The following is a 26,941-nucleotide window of genomic DNA, read 5'->3' on the forward strand; positions in this document are numbered from 1 at the left end:
CTGATTACTGGCTGAAACTGTCTCTCTCCTTTTGATTCCACCCTTTATACCCCTGGCACCTCTGTCTCCTTCCTCCCTCTTCTCTTCTCTATGTAATTCTGTGAAGATCTCTGAGGGATCCAGACTGTGGAGAGCACATAGGGAAGTGATTCCTGGCTAGCTGGCTCTCTCCCCTTTTGATTCCTCCTCTTCTCCTCCTCCTAGTAACTTCTATCTCCATCCTCCCTCCTCTCTTCTCTGTGTAACTCTGTGAACAACTCTGAGGGATCCAGACTGTGGAGAGCACATAAGGAAGTGATTACTGGCTAGTTTGCTCTCGCCTCTTTTGATTCTCCCTCTTCTACTCCTGGTCACCTCTATCTCCCTCTTCCCTATTCTCTTCTCCATGTAACTCTGTGAACCTCTCTGCATGTCCCTCACTGTGGAGAAACTTTAACCTAGATGTTTTATATTTGGTGCTGTATAGATGGAGAAGTCTTGAGGCTACTATAAGAGTAAGACTGAAAACCAGAAGCAGGAGGCTTAAGTCCAAATCCTGAGAACACCAGAGAATTCCTGACTCCAGCAAACATTAATAGATAGGAGCTCATCAAACGCCTCCATGTCTACACTGAAATCAAGAACCACCCAAGGGCCAACAAGTTCCAGAGCAAGACATACCATGCAAATTCTCCAGCAAAACAGGAACATAGCCCTGAGCTTCAATATGCAGGCTGCCCAAAGTCACTCCAAACCCATTAACATCTCATAACTCATTACTGGACACTTAATTGCACTTCAGAGAGAAGAAATTCAGCTCCACCCCCTGGAACACCAACACAAGCTTCCCTAACCAAGAAACCTTGACATGCCACATGTAGAACCCCACCCACAGCGAGGAAACTCCACAATAAAGAGAATTGCACAAACTGCCAGAATACGGAAAGTGACACCAAACACCGCAATATAAACAAGATGCAGAGGCAGAGAAATACCCAGCAGGTAAAGGAACAGAATAAATGTCCACTGAACCAAACAAATGGGGAAGAAATAGGGAATCTACCTGATAAAGAATTCTGAATAATGATAGTGAAAATGATCGAAAATCTTTTTTTTTTTTCTCCAAAATCTTGAATACAAAAAGGAATTACAGATAAATAGCGTGGGGACAAGGATTGAGAAGATGCAATAAAGGTTTAACAAGGACCTAGAAGAAATAAAAAAGAGTCAATATATAATGAATAATGCAATAAATGAGATCAAAAACACTCTGGAGGGAACCAAGAGTAGACTAACAGAGGAAGAATATGGGATAAGTGAGGTAGAAGTTAGAATGGTAAAAATCAAGGTAACAGAGAGGAAAAAGGGAAAACTAATTGAAAGAAATGAGAACAATTTCAGAGACCTCTGGGACAATGTTAAAAGCCCCAACATTCGAATCATAGGAGTCCCAGAAGAAGAAGACAAAAAGAAAGACCATGAGAAAATACTTGAGATAATAGTTGAAAACTTCCCTAAAATGGGGAAGGAAATAATCATGCAAGTCCAAGAAACCCAGAGAGTCCCCAAAAGGATAAACCCAAGGTGAAATTAACCAAATTAAGAAAGATCAAAAACAAAGAACAAATATTAAAAGCAGCAAGGGAAAAACAACAAATAGAACACAAGGGGATTCCCATAAGGATAACAGTTGATCTTTCACTAGAAACTCTTCAGGCCAGGAGGGAATGGCAGGGCATACTTAAAGTGATGAAAGAAAAAAACGGACAGCCCAGATTACTGTACCCAGCAAGGATCTCATTCAAATATGAAGGAGAAATCAAAAGCGTTACAGACAAGCAAAAGCTGAGAGAATTCAGCATCACCAAACCAGCTCTCCAACAAATGCTAAAGGATCTTCTCTAGACAGGAAACACAGAAACGGTGTATAAACTCTAACCCAAAACAATAAAGTAATGGCAACGGGATCATACTTAACAATAATTACCTTAAATGTAAATGGGTTGAATGTCCCAAACAAAACACAAAGACTGGCTGAATGGATTCAAAACAAGACCCCTATATGTGTTGTCTACAAGAGACCCACCTTGAAACAAGGGACACAAACAGACTGAAAGTGAAGGTCTGCAAAAGGACATTCCATGCAAATAGATTCCTAAAGAAAGAAGGAGTAGCAATACTCATATCAGACAAAATAGACTTTAAAAAAAGGACTGTGAAAAGAGACAAATAAGGACACTACATAATGACAAAACAATCAATCCAAGAAGATGTAACTATTATAAATATAAATCCACACAACATAGGAACACCACAATATGTAAGACAAATGCTAACAAGTATGAAAGGGGAAATTAATAATAACACAATAATAGTGGGAGACTTTAATACCCGACTCACATCTATGGCTAGATAAACTAAACAGAAAATTAACAAGGAAACACAAACTTAAATGATACAATAGACCTGTTAAACCTTATTGACATCTATAGGACATTTTACCCCAAAACAATGAATTTCACCTTTTTCTCAAGTGCACATGGAAACTTCTCCAGGATAGATCACATCCTGGGCCATAAATCTAGCCTTGGAAAATTCAAAAAAACTGAAATCATTCCAAGCATCTTTTCTGGCCACAATGCAGTAAGATTAAATCTCAATTACAGGAGAAAAACCATTGTAAATTCCAACATATGGAGGCTGAAAAACACACTGATGAATAACCAACAAATCACAGAAGAAATCAAAAAAGAAATCAAAATATGCATACAAACGAAGGAAAATAAAAACAAAACAACCCAAACCTGTGGGACACTGTAAAAGCAGTGCTAATGGGAAGGTTCATAGCAATACAGGCTTACCTTAAGAAACAACAAAAAAGGCAAATAAATAACCTAACTCTACACCTAAAGCAACTAGAAAAGGAAGAAATGAAGAATCCCTGTGTTACTAGAAGGAAAGAAATCTTCAAAATTAAGGCACAAATAAATGCAAAAGAAACAAAAGAGACCATAGCAAAAATCAACAAAGCCAAAAGATGGTACTTTTTGAGGATAAATAAAATTGACAAACCATTAGCCAGACTCATCAAAAAACAAAGGGAGAAGAATCAAATCAATAAAATTAGAAATTAAAATGGAGAGATCACAACAGACAACACACAAATACAAAGGATCATAAGAGACTACTATCAGCAATTATATGCCAATAAAATAGACAACTTGGAAGAAATGGACAAATTCTTAGAAAACTACAACTTTCCAAAACTGAACCAGGAAGAAATAGAAACTCTTAACAGACACATCACAAGCATGGAAATTGAAACTGTAATCAGAAATTTTCCAGCAAACAAAGCCTCAGGACCAGACGGCTTCATAGCTGAATTGTACCAAAAATTTAGAGAAGAGCTAACACCTATCCTACTCAAACTCTTGCAGAAAATTGCATAGGAAGGTAAAGCTACAAACTCATTCTATGAGGCCACCATCACCCTAATACCAACACCTGAAAAAGATGCCACAAAAAAAGAAAACTATAGACCAATATCACTGATGACATAGATGCAAAAATCCTTAACAAAATTCCAGCAATCAGAATCCAACAACACATTAAAAAGTTCATAAATCATGACCAAGTGGGCTTTATCCCAAGGATGCAAGGATTCTTCAATATCCGCAAATCAATCAATGTAATACACCACATTAACAAATTGAAAAATAAAAGCCATATGATTATCTCAATAGATGCAGAGAAAGCCTTTGACAAAATTCAGCATCCATTTATGATAAAACCCACCATAATGCAGGGATAGAAGGAACATACCTCAACATAAGAAAAGCTATATATGACAAACCCACAGCAAACATTATCCTCAATGGTGAAAAATTGAAAGCATTTCCCCTAAAGTCAGGAACAAGACAAAGGTGCCCACTCTCACCACTACTATTCAACATAGTTTTGGAAGTATTGACCACAGCAATCAGAACAGAAAAAGAAATAAAAGGAACCCAAATTGGAAAAGAAGAAGTAAAACTCTCACCATTTGCAGATGACATGATGCTCTACATAGAAAACCCTAAAGACTCCACCAGAACATTACTAGAGCTAATCAATGAATATAGTAAAGTTGCAGGATTTAAAACCAACACAGAGAAATCCCTTTCATTCCTATACACTAATAATGAGAAAATAGAGAAATTAAGGAAAGAGTTCCATTCACCATTGCAACGAAAATAATAAAATACTTAGGAATATATCTACCTAAAGAAACTAAAGTCCTATACATAGAAAACTATAAAAAGAAAGAAGTATACTGTGTTCATGGATTGGAAGAATCAATATAGTGAAAATGAGTATATTACCCAAAACAATCTATAGATTCAGTGCAATCCCTATCAAGCTACCAATGATATTTTTCACAGAGCTAGAACAAATCATTTCAGAATTTGTATGGAGATACAAAAAACCTCGAATAGCCAAAACAATCTTGAGAAAGAAGAATGGAACTGGAGGAATCAACCTGCCTGACTTCAGGCTCTACTGCAAAGCCACAGTCATCACGACAGTATGGTACTGGCACAAAGACAGAAATATAGGTCAACGGAACAAAGTGGAAAGCCCAGAGATAAATCCACACACCTATGGACACCTAATCTTTGACAAAGGAGGCAAGAACATACAATGGAGAAAAGACAATTTCTTTAACAAGTGGTGCTGGGAAAACTGGTCAACCACTTGTAAAAGAATGAAACTAGAACACTATCTAACACCATACACAAAAATAAACTCAAAATGGATTAAAGATCTAAATGTACAACCAGAAACTATAAAACTCCTAGAGGAGAACATAGGCAAAACACTCTCCAACATAAATCACAGCAGGATCCTCTATGACCCACCTCCCAGAATATTGGAAATAAAAGCAAAAAGAAAACAAATGCAACCTAATTAAAATTAAAAGCTTCTGCACAAAAAGGAAACTATAAGCAAGATGAAAAGACAGCCTTCAGAATGGGAGAAAATAATAGCAATGAAGCAACTGACAAACAACTAATCTCAAAAATATACAAGCAACTGCTGCAGCTCGATTCCAGAAAAATAAACGACCTAAAAAATGGGCCAAAGAACTAAATAGACATTTCTCCAAAGAAGACATACAGATGGCTAACAAACATATGAAAAAATCATCACTCATTATCAACATCACTCGTTATCAGAGAAATGCAAATCAAAACCACAATGAGGTACCATTTCATGCCAGACAGAATGGCTGCTATCCAAAAGTCTAAAACAGTAAATGCTGCAGAGGGTGTGGAGAAAAGGGAACCCTCTTACACTGTTGGTGGGAATGCAAACGAGTAGAGCCTCTCTGGCAAACAGTGTGGAGATTCCTTAAAAACTGGAAATTGAACTGCCATACGACCCAGGAATCCCACTGCTGGGCATACACACCAAGGAAACCAGAATTTAAAGAGACACGTGTACCCCAATGTTCATCGCAGCACTATTTATAATAGCCAGGACATGGAAACAACGTAGATGTCCATCAGCAGACGAATGGATAAGAAAGCTTTGGTATATATACACAATGGAGTATTACTCACCCATTAAAAAGAATACCTTTGAATCAATTCTAATGAGGTGGATGAAACTGGAGCCTATTATACAGAGTGAAATAAGCCAGAAAGAAAAACACCAATACAGTATACTAACAGCAAGAACAGATAAGAAAGCCATCCTCAGTGATCAACGCAAAGAAATAGAGAAAACAACAGAATGGGAAAGGCTATAGATCTCTTCAAGAAAACTAGAGATACCAAGGGAAGATTTCATACAAAGATGGGCTCAAGAAAGGACAGAAATGGTATGGACCTAACAGAAGCAGAAGATATTAAGAAGAGATGGCAAGAATACACAGAAGAACTGTACAAAAACGATCTTCATGACCCAGATAATCATGATGGTATGATCACTCACCTAGAGCCAGATATCCTGGAATATAAAGTCAAGTGGGCCTTAGAAAGCATCACTACGAACAAAGCTAGTGGAGGTGATGGAATTCCAGTTGAGCTCTTTCAAATCCTGAAAGATGATACTGTGAAAGTGCTGCACTCAATATGCCAATTTGGAAAACTCAGCAGTGGCCACATGACTGGAAAAGGTCAGTTTTCATTCCAATCCCAAAGAAAGGCAATGCCAAAGAATGCTCAAACTACCGCACAATTGCACTCATCTCACACGCTAGTAGAGTAATGCTCAAAATTCTCCAAGCCAGGCTTCAATAATATGTGAACCATGAACTTCCTGATGTTCAAGCTGGTTTTAGAAAAGGCAGAGGAACCAGAAATCAAATTGCCAACATCTGCTGGATCATCGAAAAAGCAAGAGAGTTCCAGAAAAACATCTATTTCTGTTTTATCAACTATGCCAAAGCCTTTGACTGTGTGGATCACAATAAACTGTGGAAAATTCTGAAAGAGACGGGAATACCAGACCACCTGATCTGCCTCTTGAGAAATCTGTATGCAGGTCAGGAAGCAACAGTTAGAACTGGACATGGAACAACAGACTGGTTCTAAATAGGAAAAGGAGTACGTAAAGGCTGTATATTGTCACCCTGCTTATTTAACTTACATGCAGAGTGCATCATGAGAAACGCTGGGCTGGAAGAAGCACAAGCTGGAATCAAGATTGCTGGGAGAAATATCAATAACCTCAGATATGCAGATGACACCACCCTTATGGCAGAAAGTGAAGAGGAACAAAAAAGCCTCTTGATGAAAGTGAAAGAGAAGAGTGAACAAGTTGGCTTAAAGCTCAACATTCAGAAAACGAAGATCATGGCATCTGGTCCCATCACTTCATGGGAAATAGATGGGGAAACAGTGGAAACAGTGTCAGACTTTATTTTTTTGGCTCCAAAATCACTGCAGATGGTGATTGCAGCCATGAAATTAAAAGACGCTTACTCCTTGGAAGGAAAGTTATGACCAACCTAGATAGCATATCGAAAAGCAGAGATATTGCTTTTCCAACAAAGATCTGTTTAGTCAAGGCTATGGTTTTTCCAGTGGTCATGTATGGATGTGAGAGTTGGACTGTGTAGAAAGCTGAGCACTGAAGACTGATGCTTTTGAACTGTGGTGTTGGAAAAGACTCTTGACAGTCCCTTGGACTTCAAGGACATCCAACCAGTCCATTCTAAAGGAGATCAGCCTTGGCTGTTCTTTGAAAGGAATGATGCTGAGGCTGAAACTCCAGTACTTTGGCCACCTCATGCGAAGATTTGACTCATTGGAAAGGACTCTGATGCTGGGAGGGATTGGGGGCAGGAGGAAAAGTGGACGACAGAGAATGAGATAGCTGGATCGCATCACCGACAAGATGGATGTGAGTTTGAGTGAACTCTGGGAGTTGGTGATGGACAGGGAGGCCTGGTGTGCTGCAATTTATGAGGTCGCAAAGAGCCAGACACGACTGAGCGACTGAACTGAACTGAATGCATATATATGGAATTTAGAAAGATGGTAATAACCCTGTATGTGAGACAGCAAAAGAGACACAGACGTATAGAACAGTCTTTGGACTCTGTGGGAGAGGGCGAGGGTGGGATGATTTGGGAGGATGGCATTGAAACATGTATATCATATGTGAAACAAATCACCAGTTCAGGTTCGATGCATGATACAGGATGCTCGAGGCTGGTGCACTGGGATGACCCAGAGGGATGGTATGGGGATGAAGGTGGGAGGGGGGTACAGGATGAGGAACACATGTAAATGTGTGGTGGATCATGTCAATGTATGTCATAACCAATGCAATATTGTCAAGTTATTAGCCTCCAATTAAAAAAAATAAATTTATATTTTTAAAATCAGTAATTTCCATGCTGGTGGTTGGGGACACAATTAGACTTGGTGCAATTTGAGACTCAAGGATTGTTCCCTATAATTCAGACCAGTACTATCAACTCTGCTGAAACCTGGAAGGGTATCACCTGTACCTTCCCACAGTTCTCTGTATGTAGCTCTCTCCTGTGAACTCTAACTATATAGAGTCATAAATCTGTCTTCTTGGGGAGACTTTTTGCCTCTGCCTAGGTACACCTTCCATGTGTGTGTTGGAAACTATTTCTAGAGTTGGGGCAATTGTAGAACTCTGCTTGATTGCTCACTGCCTCAGGAATTCATTCTCTGCTGCCAGATGTTTGATGTAAAGCAATGCTCTTTCGTTTGTCTTTTCTACTTTGGAGTTATTTGATCCAGGAGGATAAATGTGTCCTTTGCTCCTTTATGTCGACTAAAATGGAGGTCCCCCTGCAATCAGAACTCACTGAATGCCTTGTGAATGCTAGGCAGTGACTCCTGTGCATGGGTGCATACTTGATTGGGGATATGTGTTGGGGCCTTAGGGAGCCCCAGACTTGCTGAAGGAACATGCCCATTACAAATAGTATTTGCTATGTGGTATATTCAGTTCAGTTCACTTGCTCAGTCATGTCCGACTCTGCAACCACATGGACTGCAGCATGCCAGGGCTCGCTGTTCTTCACCAACTCCTGGAGCTTGGGCAAACTCATGTCCATCGAGTTGGTGATTCCATCCAACCATCTCATCCTCTGTCAACTTCTTCTCCTCCTGCCTTCAATCTTTCCCAGTAACAGGGTTTTTTCTAATAAATCAGTTCTTCACATCAGTTGGCCAAAGTATTGGAGGCTCAATTTCAGCATCGGCCCTTCCAATGAATATTCAGGTTTGATTTCCTTTATGATGACTGGGTTAATCTCCTTGCAGTCCAAGGGACTCTCAAGAGTCTTGTCCAACACCACAGTTTAAAACCATTAATTCTTCATCTCTCACCATTCTTTATGGTGCAACTCTCACATCCATACATGACAACTGGAAAAATCATAGCTTGGATTATACTGAACTTTTTCAGCAAAGTTATCTCTCTACTTTTAATTGTAAAGGTTAAAAAAATTTTTTTTTAACTTTTAAAAAAAATTTGTTTAGGTTTGTCATAGTTTTTCTTCAAAAGAGCAAGCATCTTTTAATTTCATGGCTGTAGTCATCATCTGCAGTGGTTTTGGAGCCCCAAAAAATAAAGTCTCTCACTGTTTCCATTGTTTCCCCATCTATTTGCAATGAAGTGATGGGACCAAATGCCATGATCTTCATTTTCTGAATGTGAAGTTTATACCAGACGTTTCACTCTCTTATTTCACTATTATCAAGAGGCTCTGTAGTTCCTCTTCAACTTCTGCCATGAGGGTGGTGTCTTCTGCATATCTGAGGCTATTGATATTTCTCCCAGCAATCTTGATTCCAGCTTGTGCTTCATCCAGCTGGGCATGTCACACGATGTACTCTGCATATAAGTTAAATAAGCAAGGTGACAATATACAGCCTTTATGTACTCCTTTCCCAATTTGGAACCAGTCTGCTGTTCCATGTTCAGTTCTAACTGTTGCTTTTTGACCCGCATACAGATTTCTCAGAAGGCAGGTAAGATGGTCTGGTATTCCCATCTCTGTAAGTTTTCCACAGTTGGTTGTGATCCACACAGTCAAAGGCTTTTGCATGGTCAATAAAGCAGAAGTAGCTGTTTTTCTAGAAATCTCCTGCTTTTTCTATGACCCAACGAATTTTGACAATTTCATCTCTGGTTCCTCTCCCTTTTCTAAGTCCAGCTTGAACATATGGAATTTCAAAGTTCATGTACTGTTGAAGACTTGCTTGGGGGAATTACTTTGGTAGCATGTGAGATGAGTGCAACTGTGTGGTAGTTGAACATTCTTTGAAATCACCTTTTTGCGGGATTGCAAGGAAAACGACCTTTCCAGTCGTGTGGCCCCTGCTGAGTTTTCCACATTTGCTAGCATATTGAGTGCAGCACTTCAACAGCATCATCTTTTAGGATCTGATATAGTTCTACTGCAATGCCAGCACCTCCACTGCTTCTGTAGACCCATTTGACTTCACATTTCAGGATTGTCTAGCTCTAGGTGAGTGATCACACCATCGTGGTTATTTGGGTCATTAATATCTTTTTTGTGCAGTTCTTCTATGTATTCTTTCACCCTCTTCTTAACATATTCTGCTTCTGTTAGGCCCATCCCATCTCTCTCTTTTATTGTGCCCATCTTTGCCTGAAACTTTCCCTCCTTATCTATAATTTTCTTGAAGATGTCTCTGGTCTTTACCATTCTAAAGTTTTCCTCTATTTCTTTGCACTGTTCACTTAGGAAGGTTTTTTTTTATGTCTTCTTGCTATTCTTTGGAACTCTGCATTCAGATGGGTATGTCTTTCTTTTCTCCTTTGCCTTTTGCTTCTCTTCTTTTCTAAGTTATTTGTAAGGCCTCCTCAGGCACCCATTTTGCCTTTTTGCATTTCTTTTTCTTTGGGATGGTCGAGATATGGTATATACAGATCAAAAAATGAAGATCATGGCATTGAGTTCCATCACTTCATGGCAGATACCTGGAAAAACAACGAAAACAGTGACAGACTTTATTTTACTGGGCTCCAAAATCACTGTAGATAGTGACTGCAGTTGTGGGGGGAAAAAAAAAAAAAGACACTAGCTCCTTGAAAGAAAAGCTATGAAAAACCTGACAGCATACTAAAAAGCAGACATTACTTTACCAGGAAAGGTCTGTATAGTCAAAGCTATGGTTTTACCAGAAGTCGTGACTGGATGAGAGACTGGATGTGAAAGCTGAGTATCAAAGAATTGATGCTTTTAAACTGTGGTGTTGGACAAGACTCTTTAGAGTCCATTGGACTGCAAGGAGATTCAACCAGTCCAGGCTAAAGGAAATAAGTCCTGAATACTCATTGGAAGGACCGATGTTGAAGCTGAACCTCCAATACTTTGGCCACCTGATGGGAAGAACTGACTCATTAGAAAAGACCCTGATGCAGGGAAAGATTAAAGGCAGAAGGCAAAGCGGAAGACAGAAGATGAAATTGTTGGGTGGCATCACCGACCTGTTGAACCTGAGTTTGAGCAATTTCCGGGAGTTGGTGATGGACAGGGGAACCTGCCATGCTGTACCCCACGATATAGCAAAGAGTTGGACATGAATGAGAGACTGAACTGAACTGATATACAGAGGACATCAGGGAGCAGGCAGAAGTCTTTGGGGTCCAGTCAAGCCTGTGGCCCTGGTGGTAGTGGTGAAAGGTTTAGGTGGAAGGAGAGGCTTCCCAACCTCTGGTGTAGGCCCTTGAATCCAAGGCAAGGAGCACAAGATTTTGAATGTGTAACTAAATATTATTTTCTAAAAAAACAAAAAACTGTTTTGTGCAGGAGTGAGAACTTTGACTGAGTCTGTTCTCTAGATTTTTCTGAGGCATGTGGAAGGGATCTGGATTGGGCTGAGTCTGCAAAAATTAGGTGACCAACTGCTGGAGGGTCAGGCTTATGGTAGACATTCTTCACTAGATGGAAAACAAATCCAGAGAAAAAGTGTCCCTTCTGGAGTGTACATGCCAATGTATTCACTTTGTTTCAGCAGATCACTTCAATGGTGTTTTGGGGCAAGCAATAAATGCATGATGAGTGGTTTGCTTTTGTCAGTTCCTGTGGGTAGTTAGATGACTAAATGCTTGGTTACTTATTTGCATGGTTGGAATTATGCTTGGGAAAAAAGAACTAGATGAAGTCCATACATATTTCGACATTAAACAGCAAGCATAGGAAGGTTACTAAGGCAACTGTAGGTAATTTAACCATGAGGGGCCAAATGGGGAAAGATTCATTTAACAGGCTGAGATTGGACTGTACAGGTTGCCATAGTTGTTGCTATGACAAGTAGCCATAACAGCTACTTGTTGCTACGCTGGAGATGTGGGGCACTGACAAGACAGCAAGAGCCTTTATGACTTTCCTTGCAGTGTGATTTCAGGGGAGTAGTTGAAAAGGAAAGGCTGACTGGTAAGGCTGAGGAAGGGAGTAATCTGAGCCAGTAATCATTAGCTCTTGTGTAAGCCCAGAAAACAGAAGCATCGACTCAGTCAGAGTTCTGGGTCAGAGTTCAGAAATAGATGTCATTTGGCTTGAATCAGTATTTAGCCTTGGGGATGGCAGCCATAACCCCTAAATAGATTTCCTTCTCCCAGGTGGCAGAATAATTCATATTTGTTCCAGACTCAGGAACCCAGAAAGCCCTCTCAGGACCACTTGTATTTAGCAGGCACACATGCAATCTAGAAGGTGGAATTATCATCATGGGGCCCATTTTCAAGAGGAGAAAACTGAGGTTAAGAGACTTGATCAAACACACACAGATAAGTAAGTGAAAAGCCAAGCACAAACCCAGGGTAACAGTCCTCAAATTCTGTGTTTTTGCTCCACACCCACTGGGAGTGGTGGGTGGAGACCTGGAAGCAATGCTTAGGCAAAAGCAAACAATATTCACGTTTAAATTGAAGAAAGTCAGGAAAACCACTAGAACATTCAGCTATGACCTAAATCAAATCCCTTATGATTATATAGTGGAGATGAAAAATAGATTCAAGGGGTTAGGTCTGTTAGCCTAAAGAACTATGGATGGAGTCTTGTAACATTGTATGGGAGGTGCTCATCAAAACCATCCTCAAGAAAAACAAATGTGAGAAGGCAAAGTGGTTGCCTGAGGTGGCCTTAAAAATAGCTGAGAAAATAAGAGAAGTGAAAGGCAAAGGAGAAAGGGAAAGATACACCCAATGGAATGCAGACTTCCAGAGAATAGCAAGGCGTGATAAGAAAGTCTTCATAAGTGAATAGTGCAAGAATTAGAGGAAAATAATAGAATTGTAAACAGTATAGATCTCTTCAAGAAAAGTGGAGATACCAGAGGAAGACTTCATGCAAAGATGGGCACAATAAAGAACATAAAAGTCAAAGACCTAACAGAAGCAGACGAGATTAAGAAGAGGTGGGAAGAATGCACAGAAGAACTATACAAAAATGGTCATAATGCCCGGATAGGGATGATGGTGGGGTCACTCACATAAAGCCAGATATACTGGAGTATGAAGCCAAGTGGGCTTTAGGAAGCATCACTACAAGAAAAGCTAGGGAAGGTGATGAAATTCCAGCTGAGCTGTTTAAAATTCCTAAAGAATGAGGCAGTAAAAGTGATGCATTCAATATGTCAGCAAATTTGGAAAACTCATCAATGGCCACAGTGCTGGAAAATGTCAGTTTTCATTCCAATCCAAAAGAAAGGCAATTCCATAGAATGTTAAACCTATCGTGCCATTGTGCTCATCTCACTTTCTAGCAAGGTAATGCTCAATATCTTTCAAGCTAAGTTTCAACAGTACATGAACTGAGAACTTCCAGCTATACAAACTACTTTGAGGAAACAGAGATCAACTTGCCAACATCCATTGGATCATAGAGAAAGCAAGGGAATCCCAGAAAAACATTTCCATCTGCTTCACTGACTGTGCCAAAGCCTTCCACTGTGTGGACCACAATAAGCTGTGGAAAATTCTTAAGGAAATGGGAGTACCAGATCACCTTACCTTTCTCCTAACACGTCTATATGTAGGTCAAAAAGCAGCAGTTAGAATCAGACACGGAACAACTGAAAGATTTAAAATTGGGAAAAGAGAATGACAAGGTATACAGAGTCACTTTGGTTATTTAACTTATATGTAGGATACATCATCCAATATGCTGGTCTGGATAAATCCCAAGCTGCAATCAAGATTGCTGGGAGAAGTATCAACATCCACAAATATGAAGATGACACCACCATAGTAACAGAAAGCAAAGAAGAACTAAAGAGCCTCTAGATGAGGAGAGGAGATGAAAAACTAGCCTAAACTCAACATTCAAAAAACTATTCACAAAAAGATACTCAACAAAAAGATACTCGTGGCATCCAGTCCCATCACTTCAAGTCATATAGATGAGGGAAACGTGGAAATAGTGGCTGATTTTATTTTCTTGGGCCTCAAAATCACTATGGACCTTGACTGCAGCCACAAAATTAAAAGACACTTGCTCCTTGGAAGGAAGAAAGGCTATGGAAAACCTGCACAGTGTATTAAAAAGCAGAGACTCACTTTGCTACAGAGGTCTGTAGTGTCACAGCTATGGTTTTTCCAGTCATCAGGTACAGATGTGATATCTGGACCATAAGAAATGGTGAATGCCAAAAAATTGAGCTTTTGAACTGTGGTGCTTGAGAAGATTCTTGAGAGTCCCTTATACAACAAGGAGATCAAACCAGTCAATCTGAAAGGAAATCAACCTCTGACTCCTGCTGTCTCAGATGAGGCATCGACAGAGGGCCTCCAGGTGGAAAGAACGGATGCTTCCCCTTCAAAAGTGCCTAACCATAGCAGCTCCAAGCAGACAGTTTGTAGCCCCACCCATGGAGAAGTTCAGAAAGGCTGAAGGCTCTGTGTACCCTGAGTCTCCCGATACTTGCATTGCATTCTCCCCAGCAGCATTGGAGGCCAAGGAAGGGGCATTCTGGGCCCTAGAGGAGGGGGATGGCTCAGGGATCCACTGGGGTCATCACTTACCAAGTAGGACGGGAAAGGACAGAGCAGGCATATGTGGCAGAGACCTGGTGACTGGGTGTGGGACAAAAGAGAATCAGCTCTCCATGAAGTACCTCACCTAAACTCCCCTGGAGGAGAAGCCCAGTGATAAGTTCATCTGAGATGGGATGAAGAGAGTCTATTTCATTACCCCTTATAATTCCTCTGAATGAGGAGGTGGTGGAGTTAGTGGGTCTTCACAAACTCTTCCATGGCCTAGACTATCTCCCAGTCCCTTTCTTTGGGGCTGCCTCTCCCCAGCTTCAGTCATGTAGTTCTGGAGGAAATTGACAATCATGTGTGCTGTTGGGTCAGGGCCACAAGACCATGTAAAGCCAATCATAGGATCCCATGGCCCTGCCAGGACGGCTGATCTAGGACTATACTTGTGATCTGAGTTGGGTCATTCAGAGAACACCCTTGAACTCTGATGTCTTCAATCTTTTCTTTCCTTATTGGACATGCCTTCAGGATATATAACCCTAGGGCAGGTAGCTTGGACTCCCTCACTAGGTGTAGAAGCCTTAAGGAAGAAGGTTGTCAGGATAAGACCATCAAAGAAGAGGGAATGAAAGAGTGAGGGTGTGAAATAGAGAATGATGACTTCTGATTTCTTGTGTCCAGTCACTGAGATCTTTGTATTTGCTCTGAGTCTTGTGTCCTGGATTCCCAGAATCATTTCAATGAGTCTCCCCTTTCCTTGAAGCCAGGTGGAGGTGGGCTCCTCTCAACTGTTATTCAGACTTTGTTCTAGATCCTTCCCAATCATTGTACACCTCCCAGACACAAACAGAGGCACCTGTTTGTTTCAGCACCATTACGAATGAAATCCTTTATTCTTTAATGAGAATAGGGTGTGCAGACCACCAAATACAGTTCACCAGCATCCTGGGCAGGAGTACCCTAAGTGTGATTTAGTGTTTGCTCGGAGCAGCCTTACTGATTCCTGAACCACTCCAAGCATTTATACTGCCTGTGCCAGGCCAATCCTGTCATTTCCTCGATCAATGACCGAGAAATACAGCCTCAGGAAGACATCACCCAGGATCCAGGTCTCTCTAGATGTCCTCACTGTGTACTCTTTAAAGGTGGTATAGCAGTGGCCTCTAGAATCCTGGGGGAGTCAGAGACACACACCAGTCAGCCTGAGCCCTTATATGCGACTCCCACAAACATCCAGACCCAGCAAAATTCTTGGTTTTATTTCCCTCTTTTGGTAAGTATCAAGGGATTTTCTCATTAGCAAGGGATATGAGAGTTCATCCACAACTAAAAAGGGACAAGACATGAATTTGCCATGAGGAAGGTTGTGGGGGAGGGGAGGACTGGGAGTTGGGGACACAGAGGAATGATTAACAACAAAGTCCTACTGCAGAGCATAAGGAAATACATTAAATATCAAGTCATAAACCACATGAAAAAGAATAAGAAAAAGAATATATATTTCTGTATGTATATAACTGAGTCACATTGCTGTGCAGCAGAACTTAATGCAATACTGAAGATTAGCCACACTTCAATAAAAATTTTATAAAAGAAAAAGAGTGTCCATAGTTCTCCTCTCTCCGTGTTTCTTTCCTTCTGACTTCTGATCCTTGTTTTCTCTGCAGAGAATGCTGGTTCTCCTCCTGCGTCCCCACAATCCATAGTTTATTAAGAAACTTTATTTTGTATTGGAGTATAGCTGATTAACAATATTCTGAGATTCAGGTAGACAGTAAACGGACTCAACCATATATATCCATGTATCCTGGTCACAAAAATACCCCTCACATCCAGGTTGTCACATAATTAAGTGGAGTTCCCCATGCTACACAGTAACTAGTTGTTGGTTATCTATCTTAAATAGAGCAGTGCCCACAACACGTTCTTGAAGACTTAACTCAGGAACTCTGGGAAGCTTCCTTCGGCCCACACTCACCCTCTTTGGCCACTCCAGGCTTGGGTGGGTAAGTACTCTGGTTCTCCATCCCCACTAGTCAGTCCGTAGCCCTCATCACCCCAAGTAAGTCCCTAATGCCCCCAATGCAGAGCACCCTGGGATGCTGTTTGCATGGAATCCAGTGCAGTTTTGCCTAAAACAAGCAACCCTTCACATGGCTCCATGAGTTTACAGTTTTAGAATTCCTGAAATTCCCTCCCTTCCTCAAAGTCTTCTTTGAGCCCATCAGCCAGTTCTGAACTCCCCTAGGGAGCTGACATGAAGCCTCCACCCTGTGCCGGGGCTGAGCAGTCACTGTGCACACTTTATTCACATTAGCATCCAGCCTCCCCACAGAGGGGTGGGGTAGCCTGACTCACAAAGGGGGCACCCGGCCAGAGCTATGGGAAGATGCACCTGAGAACTAGGCTGACCATGTAATTTACATTCCAAACCAGGAAAATTGCGAGAAGGGAAGGGAGACTGTTAATCCCTATGGTGGGACAGCACACTGGGACTGTCCCCAGTCATTCTCCTTGTTACACGGCCTATTCAGTGACCACTAGCGCTGACTTTCATGTTCATACATGTGAGGTTTCAGATTGAACTGAAGCTCTTTGAGGACTGAGGACCATAGTGTTCCCCTCTCCTTGTGACTCCCACCATGCCAGCACGGTGTGGCGTCTCCACATTTATTTCAGGATGATCAGTGTCCCAGACGGCACTTTACGAGATCTCAAGTGGTTTGCCTTGTGGGAGGCTCTGGCCCAGCAACAAGGCTCAGCAGCATCTGCAATAGTGCGAGATGGTCTGCAGAGGGCGCCTTCCTCCCAGCAGCAGCCCAAGGGTTCCTGCAAGTTCTATTTGAGAACCACCCTTCAGGGTTCTCCCCTCACCTTGAGGATGTAGGCTCGAGCTGACACTGGGTATTTGATGCCATTGATAGTGAAGCTAATAGACGGCAGGGTATTGACCGCAAAACATGAAACGTAGTGCTGTTAGAGAGAGAGGGAGAGAGGTTGGCCCTAGAGATCCTTCTCGTGTATGGAGACTAGGAGTGACCCTGGAGCATGACCCTTCACCTTGGAACCCCTTGGCGTGGCGCTGATGAGCCTCTGGATGTTATTGACCAGTCTTCTTGGGCCAAGGATCAGTGATGACCCGGTATCCACAAGGGCCTCGCACCTGCCAGAACAAGCAATAACCTTTCTTTTCATGGAGATGCTGAGAGACAGTGTGACAAAGCGGGCATCAAGGCCACTCTGAGTCTCCCCAGAGCTGCCCCCTTCCCGACTGTCTCCTAAACAGCCCTCCATCTTTTGTGCTGACTCTTTTCCTTTGCTCTTGACACGGCACCTTCCTTGACATCCCTGAACACAGTACTTGAATACACCAGGATCTTTGGTATCTTGACACAAGCTGGTATTCCTTCCTAGAAGAGTCCCCTCCCCTTTGACTAGCAAATTTCTTCTCATCTTCCAGATTCCAGCTTAATTGTCATTGATTCAGGGAGTCTTTCCCTCGGTGTTTATCAGTCTCCTGTATTGGTCACTTTCTGTAGACCCTATCTCATGTCTGCTACTGCTGCTGCTAAGTCACTTCAGTCGTGTCTGACTCTGTGCGACCCCATAGATGGCAGCCCACCAGGCTCCCCCATTCCTGGGACTCCAGGCAAGAACACTGAAGTGGGTTGCCATTTCTTTCTCCAATGCATAAAATGAAGTCACTCAATCGTGTCCAACTCTTTGTGACCCCATGGACTGCAGCCTACCAAGCTCCTCCATCCATGGGATTTTCCAGGCAAGAGTACTGGAGTGGGGTGCCTCTCATGTCTAGCATGTACTAAAGTCACAATTCACTATGTGTGTGTGTCCTTTCTTGTGCATCTGCCTTCTTAGATGTGAGGGCGAGTTTTATTCTGATTGCCTCCTTAAAATGCCTGGCACACCGTGGATGCCCGATGCTTGTCTGTTCAGTGAGTGAATGAAGACTGTGAGAATAATTAATGAGAAACATCCAGAGAGCTGTATCTGGTGGGGAACTAATAATGGGTCAATCGCAGAGTGAAGATGGAGATTCTCAGGGGCAGCAGATTCTCATAGCGGTGGGAGAGAGGGGCTCCTCTGGGAGAGGGTGTCTCCCAGCACTGCTCCTACAACCAGCTCAGACCCTGAGACCCTGGCCAGGAAATACATGACTAGCCCACAGAAACTCCAAAGGACAGGTCAGATTTTGTCTGAGGGTATCACACAGAATCCTATCAATTATGCCTCTTATCCTCAGGTCACTCCTGGATACCACCTTCTTGATTCTTTGTTCTAGCCCCTGACCCACTGTGTGCCCAGGTATGTGGGGTGACTTTTATTAGTTGCTTTTAAGTCTTAAGACTGCAGCCAACCTCTCTCTACTGCTGGGTAGCTGCTCCCTAAGGAGACCAGATTTCCCCATTTGCTGAGGACTTTCCCTGTTTTTAAACTGACATTTATCTGTACTGAGAACTTCCTTGGTGCCAGCTAGCCCTGGACAGTTGGTCATGTTATAACTCTGTTCAGGCTGGTGTAATCCTCCCTGATCCTCTGTTCACTACACTGTAGAGTCCTCTAACCATGCTCCACGCCTCACAGGGCAGTGGGTGCAGCCCTCTTCCAGCTGCACAGACCTCTCCAGACCCTTTTAGGATCATGGTCAGAGCCCTGGTCAGAAGGCCTGGGGATTATGAACCCACGAGTTTTTTGCGTATCTATGTGTTTATGTGTTTGTTTGTATATGTGTTTGTATGTGTCTCTAATTGTGCTTTCCTGTCTCTGACTAGCTATGCATGTTTATATGTGTCTCTGTTTAAATGTGTCTGCTAGTGTGTTTCCATGTGTCTGTGTGTCTGTCTGTGTCCTTGTGGGTGGTGTATATGTCTGTGTCACTATATATCTGAGAATCCATTTGTGTGTGTCTGCCTGTGTCCATGTACAGATGTGGAGCATCACTCGGGCTGACCCTCAGAGGGAGAGGCTTACCGGTCCATGCGTACACGCCAGTCTCCCACTTGGATCAGTGGTACCCAGTTGAGCGCTCCCTAGTAGTAGGCTTTGTCCACCGCACCAAACATCACCACACTGCCCTTCCCCTGCATCTGTAGAGAGAAAAGAAGGGGAGATCTTTGGAGGACAGTAACAACAGCATTGTTGGAGAGCTTGTGTTTGTGCTTGTCTACCCATCAAGGCCCTAATAAGGTCTCCATTTACAGATGCAGAAATCGAGGCTAGGAGCAATTGAGAACCAGAATGAGGTCAGTAACTGGCTAATGAGTGGCACAGAGGAGGTTAGAAGCTGAGTAACATGGCTGGGCTCCACCCACTATGTCTTCTGAAGAAGCCCAGAACCTACTGCTACCTGTGTGCTCAGAAACCCTCAGATGACACGGTGCTGAAGAGTTTTTGCTTTCCCCTTGTCCACCTTGTCATTTTTCAGGAAAATCAAAGCCTGGGAGTGCTAAGGATGTGGGTTCAGGTCACCCAGAGTTGGCTCCACTGGCCTGTGACCTCTACTGTCCAAAGGGCCCCACACTCAGAAGGGACCCCACCTCTCTTCTCCCTGTCTCGAAATGCCTAATATTTCTTTAACAAGGGGTCCCACACTTTTGTGTCCCACACTTTCATTTCTCACTGGCTCCACAAATTGGGTAGCTGGTCTTGGGCTCCCAGTGAAATGCTAATGAGGAAGGAAAGATCCAGCATCCTTCTCCTTCCTTCCTTATCAAATTCATAAGCAAATCCTAATGCCTTTCCTTCAACTTGTTTCCTGTTGCCTTCCATTAGCCTTCCTCCTTACTCATACCCCTAGACCAAGTTACTGCTCTTGAGCCCAGGAGCAGGAATGTGTTCCAATAAAACATTATTTATAAACACCAGTGGTGATGCCAGGTAGGGCCTGGGGGCCATAGTTATCCTGGGTTAGATTATCTCTCAGGATACTTCTTTATCAAGTGTTCTATAATTTTCATGCAACTGAAAGCATCTTACAGCTAATTTGGAGAAAGGGATTGTCCATCTCAGACTTACTTGCTCAAATAGAAGGCAAAAACAGGCTCAGGTTGATTCTTCAGGTTGTCAAAGATGGGAATGGCTCCACTGAAGGATATGTTGGGGTAGTTCAAGCCCAAGATGCCATCAAAAGGTATACCCTCAAACTCAGATTCCGCCATGCTTAGACCGAATGGCTGGTCAGTGCTTACAAGGTCCCCAGTCTGTGGGAGAGAAAAGTGTTCACTTACAGATACGAGAAGTGGGGCTAGGACTGGGCTGGGGTGCGTTGCCATTAGATCCTCAGAGAAGAATTGAGGCTGGGCTGCGTCTTTGGTGGACCTCAGACGGTTAGACCAAGCTGGGAGGGGAATTTGGGTTCCATTTTTGAGAGGCTGTGAATTTTAGAACATCTGCCCCTCTGAAAAACACCACCTGAGTAAGTCAAATTGGCCTTGTGGCTTCTGTCCAGGTGGAGCAACCAAGAGTCAGGCCAGGACCCACTGGTGCCACCTTGTGGACAAAAGGATCGAGAGCAAGATAGCCTTCTCTTTGGCATCCCTATCACCTAATGACAGGAATGGACTGCATTCTCCGTAAGGTACTGTGGATTCTGCATCTGTCCGGGAAGACAGAAACCGAAAACACAATCTTGCTTGCAGGGATCTATGAAATTACTGCCTGGGGAATTCACTTTTGGGGATGTGTGTGTTTCTGTGTGTGTATGAGAGAGAAAGAGAGAGACGGAAACTACTCAAGTACTTTGGGGTGGCAGGCCATAGGTTTATTAGACTCTCAAGGGTCCTCTAGAGTGAGAACTCATTTATCAGGCCCCCTGACAATTCTCACCTCCAGTTTCCCACTCTGGATACCTGAAGCCCTTGACTGCCCCCAGGGTCCCCAGATAAGTTTTATCCTGTCCCCAAACACCCCACAGCAACTTCAGTCCTGAAAAGCCAGCCTAGTTCCACCACTTACCACAGGCGTGACATCAGCAAGGCCCTTGCTGTCTACACCTCAGTTTCCTCATATGTCTCATGAGCTAATCAGATCACCTGCTGTGTGGTGTTGTTGCAGGATTAAACCAGTTATTACCTGAAAGTGCCTGGAACAGTCTGAGAATATAAAAGTGGGTGTTTTTTCCCCTCTTCTTGCTCCCAGCAAAATGAACCTAGAACTGCTCATGGGCAGAGGAGCTACAAGTCCACACCTCAAGCTACTCTCTGGGTTAGCTAATCTGTTTGCTCATGTGTCACCATGGGTAGTGCCTCCCCAGGGACAGGATTCTGTGTGTAAGATGGTCAATATATATATGGGAGTTAGGCTAGGAAGGGTCCTGCCAGATGGTCCTGCATCTGTTTTGCAAGCAGTGGTCACTCCTTAGAGAGTCCTGACTCAGCTTCTGTTTACACGTTACCCGAACGGTGCATTAAGCAAGAAATCCCTTCATCCTTCCAGAACCGTAGACGATGCTGAAGGTCTTTTGGGTAGGCCAGAAGGTGGAAGACTCAAGATGTCTGAACATAATGTGTGTAGCTGCAGACACAAGAGATAAGTGTCATCAGGTCTCAAGGGTGGAAACCAAGGCAGCAGGGCATGTGAAGGATGGTCCGGGTACAAGGTGTCTGTACTCACAACAGGCTGGACTGAGGCAAAAGATAGAGGGCACCCACAAGTCAGATGAGGCTATGTCAAAGATAACCTGGAATTCCTGAGGGGTTGTGCCAATGGTGATGTCACCCACATAGAGCATCTATAGGGAGAAGGAGGGAGTGGGTTAGTGCAGAACGGGCTACCCTCTATTCCCACACTGATGCCTCCCTTTGGGTGTCACATATCTCTTGAGATCACTTTCTAACCACCATGCACCTCATGGCCTTTTGTCACAGAGGTGCCTGCATTTGATTTTTTTTTTTTTCTGTGCTACATGGTATGCAGGATATTTAGTCTTACCAGGCATTGAAGTGGTACCTCCCGCATTGGAAGCCCAGAGTCACAACCCCTGGAACTCAGCCTTCAGTCTATGCCTGTTTTTATTTCTGGCCTAGAGTTGGGAGTGAGTGGTGACGGAGAGGGATTTAATTCAAGTTGATTGATGTAAAGTGACTTAATGCATACTAAACATGTTATTTTTCTTTCTGTTTATAAAGGAAGATCACCAGGGACATATAAACCAACTAATTTAATAATGTCCATTTGCTGAAGATAAATGGATATATTTCTTATGTAATTCCCCAGTAGTGTCCACGCCTTAAAAATTTTTGTCTGCCAAACCAAACATACAAAAAAAAAAAATTTTGACGTATTTTTTCAATCAAAAAGACAAAACCACTCAAATCTCCTGCTCAGCCTGAGATTAATAGGGCTACCTGCAAACTGTGCAGCCAAAGTAAAGATGACAGTGTTTCATGACTCCTTCCAGGACTCCCAGGGTCCATTCCTGCATGAGATCTATCCAGGCCTGTCCCTTGGGTCCAACAAAAGGAGCCTGGCCTGATTGCCAGGTGTGTATAGGTGGGACACTGTGTCTTAATCCTCATTTTTTCATATTGTTTAAGTTTTGGTGTTAAATTACAACAGGGGAAATATAACAGCATTTAATAAATGACACACACTTATACCCTTTAACTCAGCAGTTTTACTTCTATGGATCTATAAAATGATACATTGATGAAAATATAAAAAGCCAACTGCACAAGCTATCTACTGCACATTGTTTTTAAAAGTAGAATATCTTTAGGCCAATTTATTCCTAAGTATTTTACTCTTTTTGTTGCAATGGTGAACAGGTTTGTTTCTTTAATTTCTGTTTCTGATTTTTCATTGTTGGTGTATAGGAATGCAAGGGATTTCTGTTTATTCATTTTACATCCTGCAACTTTACCATATTCATTGATTAGCTCTAGTAATTTTCTGGTGGTGTCTTTAGGGTTTTCTATGGAGAGGATCATGTCATCTGCAAACAGTCAGAGTTTTACTTCTTTTCAAATCTGGATTCCTCTTCTTTCTTTTTATTCTCTTATTGCTGTGGCTATGACTTCCAAAACTACACTGAACAGTAGTGATGATGTGAGCACCCAAACATTTAGCAATAAATTTACCTAAAGAAACAAAAGACATATATAGAAAACCATGAAACACTGATGAAAGAAATCAAAGATGACACAAATAAATGGAGAAACATACCATGTTCATGGACTGGAAGAATCAGTATAGTAAAAATGAGTATACTACCCCAAGCAATCTATAGATTCAACACAATCCCTATCAAACTATCAGTGGTATTTCCCACAGAACTAGAAAAAACAATTTCACAATTTGTATGGAAATGCAAAAAAAAAAAAAAAAAAAAAAAAAAACCCAAGTAGCCAAAGCAATCTTTAGAAAGAAGAATGGAACTGGAGGAATCAACCTGCCTGACTTCAGGCTCTTCTACAAAGCTACAGTCATCAAGACAGTATGGTACTGCCACAAAGACAGAAATATAGACCAAAGGAACAAAATAGAAAGCCCAGAGATAAATCCATGCACCCACAGACAACTTATCTTTGACAAAGGAGGCAAGAATATACAATGGAGAAAAGACAATCTCTTCAACAAGTGGTGCTTGGGAAACTGGTCAACCACGAGTAAAAGAATGAAACTAGAACACTTTCTAACACCATACACAAAAATAAACTCAAAATGGATTAAAGATCTAAATGTAAGACCGGAACAATAAAACTCTTAGAGGAAAATATAGGCAGAACACTCTCTGACATAAATCACAGGAAGATCCTCTATAATCCACTTCCCAGAGTAATGGAAATAAACACAAAGATAAACAAATGGGACCTAATTAAACTTAAAAGCTTTTGCACAATGAAGGAAACTATAAGCAAGATGAAAAGACAGCCTTCAGAATGGGAGAAAATAATAGCAACTTAAACAACTAACAAAGAATTAATCTCCAAAATATACAAGCAGCTCATGCAGCTCAATATCAGAAAAATAAACAACCCAATCAAAAAGTGGGCAAAAGAACTAAACAGACACTTCTTCAACGAACTCATACAGATGGCTAATAAACACATGAAAAGTTGCTCAACATCACTCATTATTAGAGAAATGCAAATCAAAACCACAATGAGGTATCATCTCACTCCATTCAGAATGGCTGTCATCAAAAAGTCTACAAGCAATAAATGGGGAGAGGGTGTGGAGAAAAGCTGGTACTGCCACTATGGAGAACAGGGTGGAGATTCCTTTAAAAAGTGGAAATAGAACTGCCATACAACCCAGCAATCCCATTGCTAGGCAGAGACCCCAAGGAAACCAGAATTGAAAGAGACACATGAACCTCAATGTTCACTGTGGCATTATTTACAATAGCTAGGATACAGAAGCCACCTAGACTTTCATTAGCAGATGAATGGATAAGGAAGTTGTAGTATATATACACAATGGAATATGACTCAACTTAAAAAAATGGAATGCATTTGAGCCAGTTCTAATGAGGTGGATGAAACTGGAGCCTATTATACAGAGTGAAGTAAGTCAGAAAGAGAAACACAAATACTATTTATTAATGCATATATATGGAATTTAGAATGATGGTAACAACCATCCTATATGCAGATCAGCAAAAGAGACACAGATGTAAAGAACAGACTTTTGGATTCTGTGAGAGAAGGTGAAGGTGGGATGATTTGAGAGAATAGCACTGAAGCATGTGTATTACCATATGTAAAACAGATGACCAGTACAAGTCCAGTGCATGAAGCAGGGCACCCAAAGCAGTGCCCTGCGACAACCCAGAGGGATAGAGTGGAGAGGAAGGAGGGAGGGGGTTTCAGGGTGGGGGTACACATGTGTTCCTGTGGCAGATTCGTGTTGATGTAGGGCATAAACCATCACAATATTGTAAAGAAATTATCCTCAAATTAAAATAAATAAAATAATCAAAAAAAAAAAAGAGCAAAATATCAGCAAGATACCAGAAATGATCATCCACAGGGGTATGTGGAATAAGGCACAGGGCATCCCAACACCTGGGTATAATGTGGATGGAGGGAGGAGTGGAATGGGTGACTTCAAGGTGCACTGTGTATTTACTTTTAAAAAGAAGAAGGTCCAAAAAATTTCTTATAGTTTGTTGCTTCTACATGCATATCTATGTTTGTTTTCATTTTTTAAAAACACAAGGATAAGCCATAAACTACTGAAATATAATTTACAGATGAGGGGCAGGGAAGTGAGATTTTTCTTGTTTTATACTTTGATTTTCAACCATGCAAATGTGTTGCAGAATCAAAAAATAGGTAATTACATGTGTCAAAATTGAGAGCAAAGACTAATAAGTCTTAATTGTATAAAGTTGGTGACCAGTTGCACATAACAAAACGTTACTTAAGTTGTTTTAAAATTCAGAATTATGACTCTACATTCAGAGTGGAATATCTTCTAAGCACAAAGGCAAACAAAAATACTGCCCATCCAAAACAAAAGTGAAAGAAACCCAAAAGCAGAAAAGGAAAGAAATCCGAAACTATATTCAACAACTTGTTGCTGATATTGCTTCTGTTACTGTGACAGTATCGTATGTATTTTACAGGTAAAAGCAAGTCAGTAACTAAAGCTAATATTGTTCTGAAGTAAAATTTTCAATGGTTAGAGAAGAGAGATTCACACATAAAATAAAGAAGCTTAAGTAAAACCCTGCTGTCTTAAATCTTGAACTGAAAGCATAAGTTTGTACAGCCAGTTATATTCCTTTTTTTTTTTTTTAAGGAAAATCTGTTTCCTGACTCTGACCACTGAAAAGCCTAGAAGCAATGGCAACTTGATTTTACAGTGACTATCCTGAAGCCTAACACATGGCCTCTAAATATATTTCACACCAGACGATCCATGGATTCTTAAAGAGATGACTGATTTTAGGACTGGTAAAGAAATGCAGCAAATAATCTTGGGAATCTTCAAAGAACAGAAAGTTGAGGAACTTCAAAGACCAGTGAGGACTGGACAGAAAGTTTAAGAATCCATTTGAAGAGGCCAAAATTGGGACAATTTTAGCATTGCATCAAATCCATTGAAACAAATTAAATGTATAAATGTCAGAAATTCCAAATACTACGCTGTTGTCCAGTCACGTAGTCATGTCTAACTCTTTGCAATCCCCATGGAATGCAGCATGCAAGGCCTCCCTGTCCCTCACCATCTCCCAGAGTTTGCTCAAGTTCATATCCATTGCATTGGTGATGTCATCCAGTCATCTTGTCCTCTGACACCCTCTTCTCCTTCTGCCCTCAATCTTTCCCAACATCAGGGACTTTTCCTATGAGTCAATTGTTTGCCTCAGGTGACCAAAATACTGGAGCTTCAGCTTCAGCATCAGTCCTTTCAATGAGTATTCAGGGTTAATTTCCTTTCAGATTGACTGGTTTGATCTCCTTGCTGACCAAGGGACTCTAAGGAGCTTTCTCCAGCACCGCAGTTCAAA

General features: G+C 41.8%; 1 pseudogene; it reads right to left on the minus strand.

Moving 5' to 3' along the window:
* Window positions 1-15,484: 15,484 nt before the first annotated feature.
* LOC102411894 lies at window positions 15,485-22,219 on the minus strand (annotated as a pseudogene).
* Window positions 22,220-26,941: the final 4,722 nt, after the last annotated feature.

This window comes from Bubalus bubalis, chromosome 5 (assembly GCF_019923935.1).
Source record: "Bubalus bubalis isolate 160015118507 breed Murrah chromosome 5, NDDB_SH_1, whole genome shotgun sequence".
Lineage (NCBI taxonomy): Eukaryota > Metazoa > Chordata > Mammalia > Artiodactyla > Bovidae > Bubalus > Bubalus bubalis.